Source organism: Budorcas taxicolor, chromosome 2, assembly GCF_023091745.1.
Source record: "Budorcas taxicolor isolate Tak-1 chromosome 2, Takin1.1, whole genome shotgun sequence".
Lineage (NCBI taxonomy): Eukaryota > Metazoa > Chordata > Mammalia > Artiodactyla > Bovidae > Budorcas > Budorcas taxicolor.
The window spans coordinates 119,336,744-119,353,923 of record NC_068911.1 but is presented as its reverse complement, the minus strand read 5'-3'; positions in this window follow the sequence as shown (position 1 = coordinate 119,353,923).

The following is a 17,180-nucleotide window of genomic DNA, read 5'->3' as shown; positions in this document are numbered from 1 at the left end:
ACCATCTATAAGTTTCACTGGAAGTTCAGAGACAGAACTCTCTTGAGAGAGTTTGGCTAAGACCACACTTATTCCTGTTGGTCAGATGACTGTGCATAAGCCCATCAGAAGTTACAAAGTGTGGGGGAAATAGGCTGCAGCCAAGGTCTTAAACAATAACAGGCCCTTGGGGTGAGGATGAGGACTAGGATGTGGTACCTAGAGAGTGACTACAATTCATTATCAAAAATGTCCAGTTTTCAACAAAAATAAAGAGACATGCAAAGAATAAGGAATTGTGATCCATAGATAGGAAAAACAAAATGCAAGCAATAGAGACTTCCTTTGAAGGTGTCAAATGTAGAACTTAGCAAAGATGTCAAAGCAGCTTTTACAGCTATATTCAAAGAAATAAAGGAATCTGTGTTTGTGTAATTGAATGAAGGTGATAACAATGTCTTATAAAAAGGAAAATAGCAAGAGCTAGAAATCACAAAGGGAACCAAATGGAAAATCTGCAGTTGAAAAGTACAATATGCTAATCAAAATGGGAAATTCACTAGGAGACGCTAGTAGATTTGAGCTGAGAGAAGAGAGTGTCTACAAATATGAAGATTGAGAATACACATTCTGAAGAACAGAGTGTGAAATGAAATACTTCCTGCCATATCAAGAGGTTAAAAAAAAAAAAAAAAGCCACAGCTATCTGCAATTTCTGGCCTCCTAGTGTGAATGTGTGCTAAGTCACTTCAGTCACGTCTGATTCTTTGCGACTCCATGGACTGTAGCCCACCAGGCTCCTCTGTCCATGGGACTTCCCAGGCAAGAATACTAGAGTGGATTGTCATTTCCTACTCCAGGGGATCTTCCCAACCCAGGGATTTAACCTGCATCTCTTATGTCTCTTGCATTGACAGGCAGGTTCTTTACCACTAGTGCCACCTGGGAAGCCCTGATGTGAATGAGGGCTCCCAAAAGCGAACACAAGGGCTGCAATCCAGCGGATGCCACCACTACCCCCAGGGTGCCTGCTAATGAGCTGGGGGTGGGGGATGCAAGAGGCACCTATCCACCTCACCTGCAGCCCCTTACAGTGACAGGAAACAGGATTTGGCTCCAGAGAGCTGAGATACATATGAAAGGAATGACTTCAGTGAGCCCAGAGGCTTCCATCTTCCCGTACACAGAACGCTAAATTCCTTCACTTGATATCTTGTTTTCCTGACTAGTTAAGAATCTGCACTGTTTAGACTGCCTGCCTCCTTTGTTGCAAACTTGTGTATAGTTTAACTCCCTCTCCTACCTCCTGAGAATAATTTTCTCCTGGCTACTGTGATGCTGGTCTTCTCAGGTGGTGCTCGTGATAAAGAACCCACCTGTCAATGCAGGAGATTTAAGACATGCAGCTTTGATCCCTAGTTTGGGAGATCCCCTGGAGGAAGGCATGGCAACCTACTCCAGTATTCTTGCCTGGAGAATCCCATGGACAGAGGAGGCTGCTGGGCTACAGTCCAGAGTCGGACACGACTGAAGAGACTTGGCATGCCTGCAGGCACTGAGACGTTGCGTTCTGGGCTCGGAGTCCTTAACATCCCCACCAAATAAAACAACTCTCTATTTACGAGTTTGGACTAATATTTTTTTAGTTGACAAGAGAGAAAACCAAATGAAGAAAAATGAACAGAAACTCAGAGAAATGTGAAAACCACCAGGGGCATCCACATAAGCAAAATAGGGGCACAAAAAGAGAGGAGAAAGGCAAAAAAGTAAAAAATATATTTGGACACATAATGGCTGAAGTTCTCAACTTTTATAAAAATAACCCATCTGAACAACAAAGGAGTTATATGAACATCAAAGAGTTATACACCTAGACCCATTATTGGTAACATATTGAAGGACAAACAGAAAATTTTGCAAGTAGCCAGATTAGTATCACTCATTTTGTACATGGAAACTCTGATAAGACTAACAGCAGATATCTCATCCTAATTATACTCTTCTTTCCCATATAAAATATGGATAAGTAGTTCTAATAATGAATTATTTATTTGAAAAAATAAGACATGCCACATAAAGGTATACTTCTAGACAACAGAGTTTACAAAGGTGCTTGATAACAACTCCCATATTTTTACCTTTGCTAGATGACACATATAGTTTTAATATATAAGCCACAAGTCTTAATGTGTAAGTAATTTCAGTATTGAATACACAAAGAAAATAGAAGATAGTAGCAAACAGATTTATAATGCAGAATGCATACAGTGAGTGCTAAGTATTGTACAAATTGGTATAGGCTATATTATTTTACTTACCACACGGCAGACTTTGCACATAAAACTCTCGCATGGTTACCAAGATGCTATTGAAATTAAAATAAAAATTTAAAACTTTATAAATTTATATATGTGAAACAATGAGAAAGTAGTCCCTCATTAGATTAGAGATTTCAACAAAATTTGGAAGCACAAGTCCCAGCTTGATAATAGACTATATCTGGGAGGTAACTGATCCATCCCATCTAAATTGAAATAGGTACTGTATGTTTTGTAATCCCAACTTAGATACATCATTTTCTGACAGTTCCAGGATCCCTGCACAAACGACCACTAATGCAAAGCTCAGTCCATAAGGTCTGTGTGTTCTGTCATATCACTTTCCATGCGTAGGATTCCTACTCCCTCACTCTAAAGAATAAGTGGACATATAAAATAAGCTACTTATACAACATGGGGAATATAGAAAATATTTTGTAACTATAAATTGAGTATAACCTTTTAAAACTGTGAATCCCTATGTAGTACACCTGTAACATATAATAATATACTTCACTAAAAATAAATAAAATAACATAAAAGTGGACATACAAGTTTCAATGTATGTTTGAAGGAAATCATTAATATGAAAAGGCTGAGATAAAAGCACACAAAACTTGTATCAGGGTAGAGATAAAATTGAGAGAGTATAACCGTTTAAAATATATAGCTCAGCAGGGATTTTTAGGGAGGTGAAACTACTCTCCCCAGTACCATTGTAGACACTGGACATTATGCATTTGTCAATACCCATTGAACTACATGGCGCAGAGTGACATCTCTGCCAAAACTCTAGCTGAACATGGGATTAAAGAACAGGAACTTCAGTGAACACACAAAACAAGGAGTAGTCTTTGCAAAAATACTTAGAAAAAAAGAAAATAAGCAGAATATGAGAGAAAAGGAGAGATTCAAGGATTCCGATGACTCCACATATGAATTTAAAGGGGGAGGAGATAAAAGAAAAAATGCAGAGAAAATAATTAATATAATTTCTAGTAGCTTAAATAACTCATGTGTAGATACAATAATGTATCTGTTGTCATAAGTCTTTCTCAACTGGTAAGACTTCAGATCAAAAGGGCTGAATACCAGTGAGGATAAATATTTTCTTAATGATCAACTGTTAGGCATATTGCTATGAAATTTACCACAATAAAATGATGTCCTAAAATTCTTCTAGCATGGTAGAGGAATGTGAAACATTTGATATAAGATATCTGACTGAAGAGGGAATTCATAGGGCCAGGACTCCATCTTAGGCTTGTTCATGCTGATCATGTTCGGCCACCTATCCAATGGACTCTGAACTCTGTGTTTAGTGCCTATGGAAACTACAACAGAAAGATAAGAACCCCTCCAGAGAGGGAAAATTTGAAGATCATATCCTGGTTCAGTTCAGTACAGTTCAGTTGCTCAGTCGTGTTCGAGTCTTTGCAACCCCATGAATCACAGAACGCCAGGCCTCCCTGTCCATCACCAGCTCCCAGAGGTCACTCAGACTCATGTCTATCGTGTCAGTGATGCCATCCAGCCATCTCATTCTCTGTCGTCCCCTTATCCTCCTGCCCCCAATCCCTCCCAGCATCAGGGTCTTTTCCAATTAGTCAATTTTTCGCATGAGGTGGCCAAAGTACTGGAGTTTCAGCTTTAGCATCATTCTTTCCAAAGAAATCCCAGGGCTGATCTCCTTCAGAATGGACTGGTTTGATCTCCTTGCAGTCCAAGGGACTCTCAAGCCTCTTCTCCAACACCACACTTCAAAAGCATCAATTCTTCGGTGCTCAGCCTTCTTCACAGTCCAACTCTCACATCCATACATGACCACTGGAAAAACCACAGCCTTGACTAGACGGACCTTAGTCGGCAAAGTAATGTCTCTGCTTTTGAATATGCTCTCTAGGTTGGTAAGCGTCTTTTAATTTCATGGCTGCAGTCACCATCTGCAGTGATTATGGAGCACCCCAAAATAAACTCTGACACTGTTCCCACTGTTTCCCCATCTATTTCCCATGAAGGGAAGGGACTAGATGCCCTGATCTTCATTTTCTGAATGTTGAGTTTAAGCAAACTTTTTCACTCTCCTCTTTCACTTTCATCAAGAGGCTTTTTAGTTCCTCTGCACTTTCCACCATGAGGGTGGTGTCATCTGCATATCTGAGGTTATTGATATTTCTCCTGACAATCTTGATTCCAGCTTGTGCTTCTTCCAGCCCAGCGTTTCTCATGATGTACTTTGCATACAAGTTAAGTAAGCAGGGTGACAATATACAGCCTTGACGTACTCCTTTTCCTATTTGGAACCAGTCTGTTGTTCCATGTCCAGTTCTAACTGTTTCTTCCTGGCCTGCATACAGATTTCTCAAGAGGCAGGTCAGGTGGTCTGGTATTCCCATCTCTTTCAGAATTTTCCACAGTTTATTGTGATCCACACAGTCAAAGGCTTTGGCATAGTCAATAAAGCAGAAATATATGTTTTTCTGGAACTCTCTTGCTTTTTGGATAATCCAGCAGATGTTGCTAATTTGATCTCTGGTTCCTCTGCCTTTTCTAAAACCAGCTTGAACATCTGGAAGTTCACGGTTCACATATCGCTGAAGCCTGGCTTGGAGAATTTTAAGCATTACTTTACTAGCGTGTGAGATGAGTGCAATTGTGCGGTAGTTTGAATAATCCTTGGCATTGCCTTTCTTTGGGATTGGAATGAAAACTGACCTTTTCAAGTTCTGTGGCCACTGCTGTTTCCCAAATTTGTTGGCATATTGAGTGCAGCACTTTTACAGCACCATTTTTCAGGATTTGAAATAGCTCAACTGGAATTCCATCACCAAAACTAGCTTTGTTCATAGTGATGCTTTCTAAGGCCCACTTGACTTCAGATTCCAGGATGTCTGGCTCTAGGTGAGTGACCACTCCATCATGATTATCTGGGTCATAAAGATCTTTTTTGTACAGTCCTTCTATGTGTTCTTGCCACCTCTTCTTAATATCTTCTGCTTCTGTTAGGTCAATACCATTTGTGTCCTTTATCGAGGCCATCTTTGCATGAAATGTTCCCTTGGTATTTCAAATTTTCTTGAAGAGATCTCTAGCCTTTCCCTTTCTGTTGTTTTCCTCTATTTCTTTGCATTGATCATTGAGGAAGGCTTTCTTATCTCTTCTTGCTATTCTTTGGAACTCTGTATTCAGATGCTTGTATCTTTCCTTTTCTCTTTTGCTTTTCACTTCTCTTCTTTTCACAGGTATTTGTAAGGCCTCCCCAGACAGCCATTTTGCTTTCTGCATTTCTTTTCCTTGGGGATGGTCTTGATCCCTGTCTCCTGTACAATGTCATGAACCTCAGTCCATAGTTCATCAGGCACTCTATCTATCAGATCTAGGCCCTTAAATCTATTTCTCACTTCCACTGTGTAGTCATAAGGGATTTGATTTAGGTCATACCTGAATGGTCTAGTGGTTTTCCCTATTTTCTTCAATTTAAGTCTGAATTTGGCAATAAGGAGTTCATGATCTGAGCCACAGTCAGCTCATGGCCCTGTTTTTGTTGACTGTATAGAGCTTCTCCATCTTTGGCTGCAAAGAATATAATCAATCTGATTTTGATGTTGACCATCTGGTGATGTCCATGTGTAGAGTCTTCTCTTGTGTTGTTGGAAGAGGGTGTTTGCTATGACCAGTCCATTTTCTTGGCAAAACTCTATCAGTCTTTGCCCTGCTTCATTCCATATTCCAAGGCCAAATTTGCCTATTACTCCAGGTGTTTCTTGACTCCCTACTTCTGCATTCCAGTCCCCTATAATGGAAAGGACATCTTTTTTGGGTGTTAGTTCTAAAAAGTCTTATAGGTCTTCATAGAACCATTCAACTTCAGCTTCTTCAGCGTTACTGGTTGGGGCATAGACTTGGATTACTGTGATATTGAATGGTTTGCCTTGGAAACGAATAGAGATCATTCTGTCATTTTTGAGACTGCATCCAAGTACTACATTTTGGACTGTTTTGTTGACCATGATGGCTACTCCATTTCTTCTAAGGGATTCCTGCCCGCAGTAGTAGATGTAATGGTCATCTGAGTTAAATTCACCTGTTCCAGTCCATTTTAGTTTGCTGATTCCTAGAATGTCGAAGTTCACTCTGCCATCTCTTGTTTGACCACTTCCAATTTGCCTTGATTCATGGAACTGACATTCCAGGTTCCTATGCAATATTGCTGTTTACAGCATCGGACCTTGCTTCTATCACCAGTCACATCCACAGCTGGGTATTGTTTTTGCTTTGGCTCCATCCCTTCATTTTTTTCTGGAGTTATTTATCCACTGATATCCAGTAGCATATTGGGCACCTACTGACTTGGGGAGTTCCTCTTTCAGTATCCTATTATTTTGCCATGAACAGTATCAACAGTATGAAAAGGTATCCTGGTTACTCATCGCCTAAGAGAAAACATACACTAACCCCCCCCACCTCCAGATAGCTCATAAAATTTTTTGTACCTATCAGAATGTAACCTCAGGCTTATTGATTATTGGGCAATTGTTTAACTGTTTGAGCACATAACACATGAATGTTAGGGTTATTGGGATTGTATTTACCCTTCCTTTGTTTTGTAAGTCTTTAGGAATTTGGAGTCATGGGTTCAGACAGGTACACATGGGGTATAAAAGATTTTCACAAATGCCGGTCGGGGTTCTTGGCTGAGGAAACTCTGCCTTGGGCCCACCAGTGTAATAAACTGCACTTCACTATCTGCATTGTCCTTCTGAGTGAGTTTGTTTCCCAGAATGCATGGCTACAACATGATGAATGGACTTCTGCAGTGTCTCAGTGGTAAAGAATACACCCACAATGAGGGAGAGGTAGGTTTAATCCCTGGATGGGGAAGACATCCTGGAGGAGGGCATGGCAACCCACTCAAGTATTCTTGCCTGGAGAACCCCTTGACAGAAGAGCCTGGTGAGTTACAATACATAGGATTGAAAGAGTAGGACACAACTGAAGTGACTTAGCACACATGCCCTCACATCTAATGAATAACATTGGCAGCTGAATTTAGCAAGAACATCCTTAAGAGATAGCTGGAGTTTCTGAGTGAAAAACAAAGGTATTATAATAATAACATTTAGAATTACTGAAAAGTTTCTGTTCCCATTGCCCACAAACCACCAGCAATAAAGGGCCTACAAAAGTCTGAGGAAAAAAATTTGAAAATAACCTTGAGCATAAGCTTCCTAAAATATGTATTCAAGATGTGGCAATTACAAAGATATATCTGTTCATGCACACTTTCTTAGGGGGATACTTGAAGATGTATCTAACCAAAGTAAATGTCACAAAGTGAAACATGTAAATTATAATCACAGATTTTAGTGAGAAAATCTCAGGTAGCCAGTGTCAATAATCCTGGCTAGTATCTTATTTGGTCTGAAGTAAGATACAAATTGAAAGACTTGTATGAAACATGTTTGTCAGGATAAAAATGGAATGATTTCAGTAAAATAGATGACATAACTAATGTTGCCAGATATCCATGATGTAATGAATTTAAAAAAGAAAAAAAAATTATATGTAGATTGTGCTAGGGTATGAGCTAGAGACAATTGCTCAGTCCTGTCCAACTCTGCAAACACACGGGCCGGAGCCTGCCAGTATCCTCTGTCCATGAAATTCTCCAGGCAGGAATACCAGAGTGGGTTGTGATCCCCTTCTCCAGGGGATCTTCCCAAACCAGGGTTTGAAACTGGGTCTCACACATTTCAGGGAGCTTCTTTACCATCTGAGCCACTGAGGAATTTGGGGCAGTGCCAGGCTGGATGACTCACAAGCTGGAATCAAGATTGCCAGGAGAAATATTAACAGCCTCAGATATGCATATAATACCACTTTAGTGACAGAAAATGAAGTGGAATTAAAGAGCCAGTTGATGAGGGCAAAAGAGGAGAGTGAAAAAGCTGGCTTAAAACTAAACATTCAAAAAATGAAGATCCTATCACTTCATGGCAAATAGATGGGGAAAAAGTGGAAAAGGTGACAGATTTTATTTTCTTATGCCCTAAATCACTGTGGAGAGTAACTGCACCCACGAAATTAAAAGATGCTTGCTCCTTGGAAGGAAGGCTATGACAAACCTGGACAGCATATTAAAAAGCAAAGACATCACTTTGCTGCCAAGTGTTCACATAGTCAAAGCTATGGTTTCTCCAGTACTCATGTATGGATATGAAAGCTGGATCATAAAGAAGGCTGAGCACCAAAGAATCAATGCTTTTGAGCTGTGGTGCTGGAGAAGACTCTTGAGAGTCCCTTGGACAGTGAGGAGATCAAATCAGTCAATCCTAAAGGAAATCAGTCCTAAATATTCACTGGAAGAACTGATGCTGAAGTTGAAGCTCCAATACTTTGGGCCACCTGAATCAAAGAACCAACTCATTGGGAAAAACCCTGATACTGGGAAAGATTGAGGGCAAAAGGAGAAGGGGGCAACAGAGAATGAGATAGTTGGATGGCATCTTCAACTAAATGAATATGGTCTGAGCAAACTCTAGGAGAAAATGAAGGACAGGAAAGTCTGGTATAATGCAGTGCATGGGGTTGTAAAGAGTCGGAAATGATTTAGGAACTGAACAACAACAACAATAAAGAGAAACAAAGCTGAAAAAAATAACTCTGGTGGAAACTAACAAAAAAGCTAAGAAAGACACAAGAAACTTGTTGCTCAAGTAAAGGAAATCAAGCTGTGCCATATTTTCAGTGGAGGGAAAAGGCAGTCCAAATATTTGATTGTCATAGGAGTTGTGCACTGGATTTCTAAAAAAGAAAGTGCAATCCTAGGAATATATTTAGCTTTATCATACACATTATTTCTAAAAAAACTAACAATAAATCATCATATAGTGATTTCATGTTACAAACCAAATATTTTAAAAGTGCAGAAAATTTAATTATGATTAAATTTTTATGAAACTAAATATTTAAGTATTTAAGTAAGTAATGTCATCCTTAAAATAAAAAAATGCAGATGACAAAGTCAAGAGGTAGAAGCAGCGAATAAGAGGGATTTAGATAGGTTAGAATGTGAATATATCAATTCATAAAGGAAGAGGTTAAGAGATATAAAACTAATAGAATAAGAAATACACAATTATATTACGTGTGGGTAATCTATATGGTGGTGTATGTATATTGTATAATGAAGCCATAAGAAGAAGAAAGAGTGGAGATACAGTGACAAATTTGGAAACTAAGGAAAGGGGATGAGGACATTTAAGCAAATTTCATAAGAAAATCCACATATAATTGCTAAATTCATGAATAAACCAATAAAGGCATAAAAATATTATTTACAGCTAATTAAAAGTGTCTACCTCCACTGCCTATGAACTCCCAAAAGCTGAATGCCAGGCTCTGCTAGGAGACCTTGCTAAGGCTATTCGAATACATCCTTCCTTTTAATAGCAAAGGAAAACCATTAGCAAGTTTATCTTCTAAAGGGAGGAGAGCCCTCAACACCCTGAGGAGCAATGGAAGAAATATCCTTAACCCTAACAGGTAAGAGGAAATAGAGGAACTTGGCCCCCATTATGTTTATGTTCTGGAACCAATACAAATGCTTCCCAAATGTAGTTCTTGTCCTTTGCTAGTGCAGAAATGTCATGTTGCCTGTCTTGGAGGAAAAAAATGCAGAATAAGGCTTTAGAACCCTGCTCTGTAGCATTTAAAACCTTGCACAGCAAATTGACAGAATGATTGGATGTTTGTTGACTGCAATAATTGTTTGTAATTTTTATGTCTTTAGATTCATTTTTCTATTTCAACATGGCATAATATATATAATAGTGTCAGTCCATCTCATCCTTCACCCGAGACAGCTAGAAAACCCTGCTCTATAGCCTTTAGTCACCATCCATCTGTGGTTTATTTCAGGTTCAAATGACTAGTGCCTAGCATAATGGCTGCCATGTAATTGTCACTCGAGTAATATTTCCGAGTGAATGAATGAAGGAAGAAATGCTTGAAACACAATAAAATTAGTTATCATTTATTCAGTGTTCCAAAATAAAAACTGGCCACCTCTGGGGAGCAGATCTGGGATATCAGACAGATGAGAGAAGGGGGATTCCTTTGACTGAAGTCTTTTACATAGTTTCATTTTACCTAAAATGTGTTCAGAATTAAGGCTTTTAACTGGAAAAGAGGACTCCCCTTAAAAAGAAAAGAGTGTGAGCAGGCTCCATAGGAGTAAGAAAACTTGCATCAGAGGGGAGGGAGTGATTTCTGACTTTGACTTTGTTTTTAGGGAAGATTATGGTGAATGCATGTGAAGAAATGGTAATTGCAATAGTTTAGACATCACCATAAAAAATTAACTGAAAAAAGACAGAAAAATTATAATTCATATTTTAGATATGTTTTGTTCTCTTTCCATACAGACAATAGAAGTTAGCATTCAGTAAAATGCCAGGATTGTGTGTGTATATCTTTTGTTCTAGACGTAGTATTATAAAATAGTTTAACTCTGGGAAAAGCAAGATAATTCAGTCATATCTATGAGCATATCAAAGGCAGGCACCATGACTTTTTTCTTTCATTACATTTGATGATGATTAACATTTCAAAAATCAGAATTTTCTTCAAAGCACAGTTATGAACAAATCCAGAAAAGAAGAAAATAGCCATCTTCCTTCCTCTCTCTGTTAACATGAAGTTGTCCAACATCAGCTGCAATGATTTTGTATTTTTAAACACAGAAGCTTTCCCCTTCTCTAAAAAAGATTTCTCCTTTTCTAAGAAAAAATGTGATAATTGGTTTGGGAAGATCCCCTGGAGAAGGGAATGGCTACCCACACCAGTATTCTTCCCTGGAAATTTCCACAGACAAGAGCCTGGCAGGCTACAGTCCATGCAGTCACAAAGAGTCAGACATGACTGAAAGACATTACAACATGACACAACAAAGAATGTGGAAGCAGGTTGCTTAAGAGGCACCTTATTTGATCTGAATCTCCCACAAGAAGGACTGAATGAAATAGTAAAGAATGTTCATTTTTTTGTCTTTTCTTGTTGCTGGTCTCACAGTTTGGGTAGACATGTAGAAAGTACCTACTATGTGTAGGACTCTGTGGAACTCACTCAAATGAAGAGAAAGAACAATGAAAGTGCCTGTTTTGAATCTATTTTCAACCATTACTAACAAGATGGGAATCATTAGCAGCAGCTTTAACCACCATACGAGTAGGGGAAAAAAGCCACTTATCTTGCAGTGAGAGATGAACGCCATTGTAAATAGAGCTTAGAAACTGTGAATTAGAAGATGCTGAACTTGGAACTCTTCATGCTCATACAAACTGGAAAATGGTCATTTTATTCTCATCCACTTTTTATGACACTCAAGAAAAAATTGCTTCCATGTGCGGAATTATTGTATTCTAAATATATGCAACATGAAAAATGTGAATTCTTCAGGGAAATTTTCCCTTAGGCCTTCAATCTGATTTTGAAATGGATGAAGTAAATGGCTGTATTTCATTATTGAAACCCCCCTAGGAAGGTATTTTGACTTGCCTAGTAAATTGTGAATGTCATGTTGATTTTCTTTTTATTACTGCATTAGAGGATGGTATTGACTCCTTGTGAAAATCAGGCATGTGGAGAAATAAATGTCTGTCCTTAATCTTCTCTCTTCTCAGTGTTAAGAAATAAGGAAGAACTGATATATTCATACTGTGCTTGTAGCTATGGCTACTTACCCTAACTCCTGACATTTCAAAATACTGATACATCATACAGCTAGAAAATAACATAAAAGCTTAGTAATTTCAACTGAACTTCACAAACTGTCTATACGTCCTTTACTATGATCAACCGTTCTTATCATTCACAAATTACATTGTACAAAAAGATTTCATGTATCATTGGAAGACTGAAGAAGTCAAGCAGGTTGCCCAAAACCATTCAGTCAATAAAAAATGGACTTTGGAACCTGCCTTCTGTCCCCAAACCACAGCTTCTTCACAAGAGAAATCAGGATATATCCCTGAAAGTTAAGCCTTCCTGCAAATGTCACTCTTAAAAAATTATGCTTTCATATTGCAGAGTTAGTTTGCTGTGGTTGCTTTCTCTTGCTGCAGTGAGTTTTCAAGTTTCTGTGTTGGCAGTGTTTCTGTCATTTGCATTTTTAAAGGATTAGCTGCTACTGCACCCTTAGTCATAAGGAGTACAGTATTTTAAGCTTCAGAGTATCTTTCAAACACCTCTTCTTTCCCCAAGATCTCCACCTGAACTTCAAGTCAGTACCTCTTTCCCAACTACTTACAGATTCAGTTCAATTCCAGTTCCTCATGTGGTTTGAGTGGGCTGAATCAGGGAGTTAGCAATGATTTCAGCTCTATCTTCCAGATGGGCAAGAATTCACACTTGATTTATCTTTTGGATATCCTGTCAAAGTCTGAGACACCAGCACCTTTATATCTCAGCATATGAAACATAATCAAGAGTCTACATCTTTTTCTCTAAGATCATTGTCAGTAGTTCTCAGAGTTGCACCTAGAGTAGCAGAATTAGCTAGAAACTTGTTAGAAATACAAATTCTTGTGTCTGTTCCCAGACTTCAGACACTCTAGAGGTGGGGCCAGGGGAGCTATTTTAACAAAGACCCAGGTGATTTTGGTGCATAAAGAGTTTGGTAATCAATTTCCTCTTTTATTCTGTATTGGCCCAATTTATGGGACTGGTTTGAATTTTAATCCCACTATGAAACAACCGTGGTAAATGTATAAACAAAATCTTTGATTCGCATAAATACAATTTTAGAGTCCCTCAAATATTGCTCTAGTGTGGCTTGCATTTCAGAATGAGTTCTGAAAAGTCAGATTCAAACTATACATATATATGCACTACTACACAAGCATACACTAACCATAGGCTTAGATTTACAGTCTTTTTTGTTGATGATGGCCAGTATATAATTTTACTCTGAAAAGAAGTCATTAATTTTTTTTTTTTAAACTGAACCATGGAAAACAATCTAAGTGTTTTGGCACTAAGAATGTTCAATATAGATAAATTTAATTCTAAATTTTCTCTGCTGCTGTTCATGGACTTCTATTACCTTGGCAGAATCATAACTTGTAAAAATGACCTTGTCCTAATTAGCAAATACCTAAAATATTTGCAATTTAAGAATTATCTGCTGCCTGTTTATTAGAATAAAACTATACAAGCACAAATAGAGATGGGTTTCTTTGGTGGCTCAGACAGTAAGGACTCTTCCTGCTCTGGGGGAGACACAGGTTTTATTCCTGGGTTGGGAAGATCTTCTGGAGAAGGACAGGACTACCAACTCCAATATTCTTTCCTGGAGAATTCCATGGACAGAAGAGCCTGAAGGTCTACATTCCATAGGGTCACAAAGAGTCAAACACGATTGAGCATCTAACACTTATAATAGATACACAAATGGAGATAGGTTAGCCAAAGAGGAATCTAATATTTGGCCATGCGATTGGATATAAGACAAAGGATAAGATTCATTCATTCATTCTGCAAATTAGGAAATATAAGCTTGAAATTGAAATGATAAGAAACATTATTTGGGTCACATTTGAGGAAGACCTAAAATCGTTTCTTCACCATTATGTTGAGAAATAAGAGAACATGCCAGGGCAAATTAGATGTTATCTAGTTATGCCCCTTATTTTACAAATAAGGAAACAGAGACCAAGAAAGGGGTATAAATTGGTCTCTTGATTATATAGCAGGAGAGCAGTAAATTTTTCAGTTTCTTAAGAAAGACACTTTTGAGATGCATGTGCATCTCAAAGGTACAAAAAAAAAAAGGCGGGGGGGATTTGCAATTGCACTTTTAGTAAACACTCTAAAAAGGAAGGTATGGGGGTTATCATCATCATGCATGTGTGCTAAGTCACTTCAGTCAACCTGCTTTGGGCAACCTGCTTGACTTCTTCAGTCTTCCAATGATACATGAAATCTTTGCAACCCTATGGACTGTAGCCTGCTGGGCTCCTCTGTCCATGGGGTTCTCCAGGCAAGAGTACTGGAGTGGGTTGCCAGAGTATCTTACCAGGCATTGAACCAACATTTCTTATGTCTCTTGCATTGGCAAGAGGTGGGTTCCTTACCACTAGAGCCAACTGGGAAGCCTTCATCAATTGCTCATTTCAGTTCAGTTCAGTTCAGTTGCTCAGTCGTGTCTGACTCTTTGTGACCCCATGAATTGCAGAACGCCAGGCCTCCCTGTTCATCACCAACTCCCAGAGTTTACCAAAACTTCTGCCTATTGAGTCAATGATGCCACCCAGCCATCTTATCCTCTGTCGTCCCCTTCTCCTCCTGCCCCCAATCCCTCTCAGCATCAGGGTCTTTTCCAATGACTCAACTCTTCCCATCAGGTGGCCAAAGTATTGGAGTTTCAGCTTCAACATCAGTCCTTCCAATGAACACTCAAGACTGATCTTCTTTAGGATGGACTGGTTGGATCTCCTTGCAGTCCAAGGGATTCTCAGAAGTCTTCTCCAACACCACAGTTCAAAAGCATCAATTCTTCGATGGTCAGCTTTCTTCACAGTCCAACTCTCACATCCATACATGACCACTGTAAAAACCATAGCCTTGACTAGACGGACTTTTGTTGGCAAAGTAATGTTTCTGCTTTTTTTTTTTTTTTTTTTACTTAATTTCCTTTTTTTTAAATATAAATTTATTTATTTTAATTGGAGGCTAATTACTTTACAATATTGAATTGGTTTTGCCATACATCAACATGAATCTGCCATGGGTGTACACATATTCCCCATCCTGAACCCCCCTCCCACCTCCCTCCCCATACCATCCCTCTGGGTCAAAGAATAAATTCTCTGGATCCTTAGAACTTCTTCAGGTGGGTGTTTTGTAGTAAGTCATCGTAGGGACATTGCCTTATGTTGCTAGAAGCCTTACTAGAGTTTGGACATCTCTTAGTGCAGATGTTTGGACAGAATCATTATGTGTCAGGGCTTCCCAGATGGTGTTAGTGATTAAAAAAAAAAAAAAAAAAAAAACCTACCTGCCAATATAGGAGACATAAGAAACATAGGTTCAATCCCTGAGCACAAATTTTCAATCCCTGAGAATATCCCCTGGAGGAGGAAATTGGGTATCCAGTATTCTTGCCTGGAGAATCCTATGGACAGAGGAACCTGGCAGGCTACAGTCCAAAAGTTCGGACATGATTGAAGTGACTTACTACACATGCACTCTCCCGTTATGTGCCAAAAGTTGGCCAATTCTCAGCCTCAAACAGGAAATAACCTAATCATTCAGCAACAGGGTAACAGATATATAAACTCCTCAGCAATAAAAAGGAATTAAGTTGCAATACTCATGACAACATACAGGTGCATGTTCAGTTGTTCAGCCTTGACTGACTCTTTGCAACACCATGGACTGGAGTCCACTGGGATCTTCTGTCCATGAAAGCCTTCAGGCAAGAATATTGGAGTGGGTTGCCCATTTCCTACTCCAGGGGATCTTCCCCGCCCTGCGACCGAAACCAAGTCTCTTGGCATTCCTGCATTTTAGGTGAATTCTTTACTAACTGAGTCACCTGAGAATATTGAGGATATGACTAAACTTCAAAGTCATAATACTCTGTCTACAAAGTAAGCTGAACACCAGAGTACATCCTGTGTGTTTCCATTCACATGAAATAAAAAAGAAAGAAAGAAAAGAAAAAGCAGTGATGGGAAAAAAAGGAAATAAAAAAATAGTTTCTCTGAAGACAAAAGGGAGATTTCTTTGTGGTGTTTCTCTTGGTCTTCCATTTGTAACACTTCTCACATCAATCTATAATTATCATTAACTAACTTTCCCTCTGAGCTCTTTGTGTTTTACTTTCCTCCAACCTCTACGAATTTTTTCAAGCCTTGGTGCAGTGTTGTGGACAAATTAATTTTCATGGAACCAAACTAGAACCTTGGTGTCACTGAGTTTGATGCTAGCATCTCCAGGGAGGAGTTCCCAGTTTTGCCTTCTTTCTTCTCTTCACAACTAGCAAAGAGGGCTTGAGGTATAGCTGTACTTGGATATCAAGTTTACTATCCATTTGAAATTATCTGAAAGGCCATATCCATGTAACAGTATAAAATTTCTAGCCAGATGAAAAAGAAAATAACACAAAATACCCTTCACTTAATTATAGTAATAAATGGACAAAGTATAAATTTCAGGGCTGGAAACTGCTGAAAACTTGATAATCCCCTAGAAGTTCTCCTGCCTAACCACATAACCTTGGAAAGAAGACTCATATTTTTTAAATAAAAGATCTTTGTATAAAAGATTAAAAAAATAAAAGGGATGCCAGTCTATTTCAGTAATGCACCAATGCATGTAACAAAGTCTTTGATAGCCGTAGAAAAACGCTATTAAAAATAGAAAAGTGTCTCTTAAAAACAACTCCAAAAAGTTTTCACAGGATGATATCTGTTAGGTGCTATCACAATGAGGAAATGAGAGAGGAAAAAGATGGTACTGCTTTACGTTTTCAGTTGCAATTTATTTAGAGACGAATGCTGATTTGTCATCTTCTTTCAAGAGATGTAAAAGTGTGAATGCTCATTAGGTAAGAAGATATATAGCGAGGCCAGAGATAACTAAAGAACCTAAGATGAGAAAATATGACAGGACACTACACATTTGAATGGGACTATAAAACACACCATGTGTTTCATAATTTTAACAGTCTGGCCAAGGCAAAGGTTTCCAGGCCATTGGTTAGGCACTTTACTCCTTTCCTTTTTTATACCTGTCTAAAGATTCAGATCAAGAACACACACATATTAAATATTGGGACACAGTAAAAATGATTTGAAAAATAGTGTAACTAATGAAAAA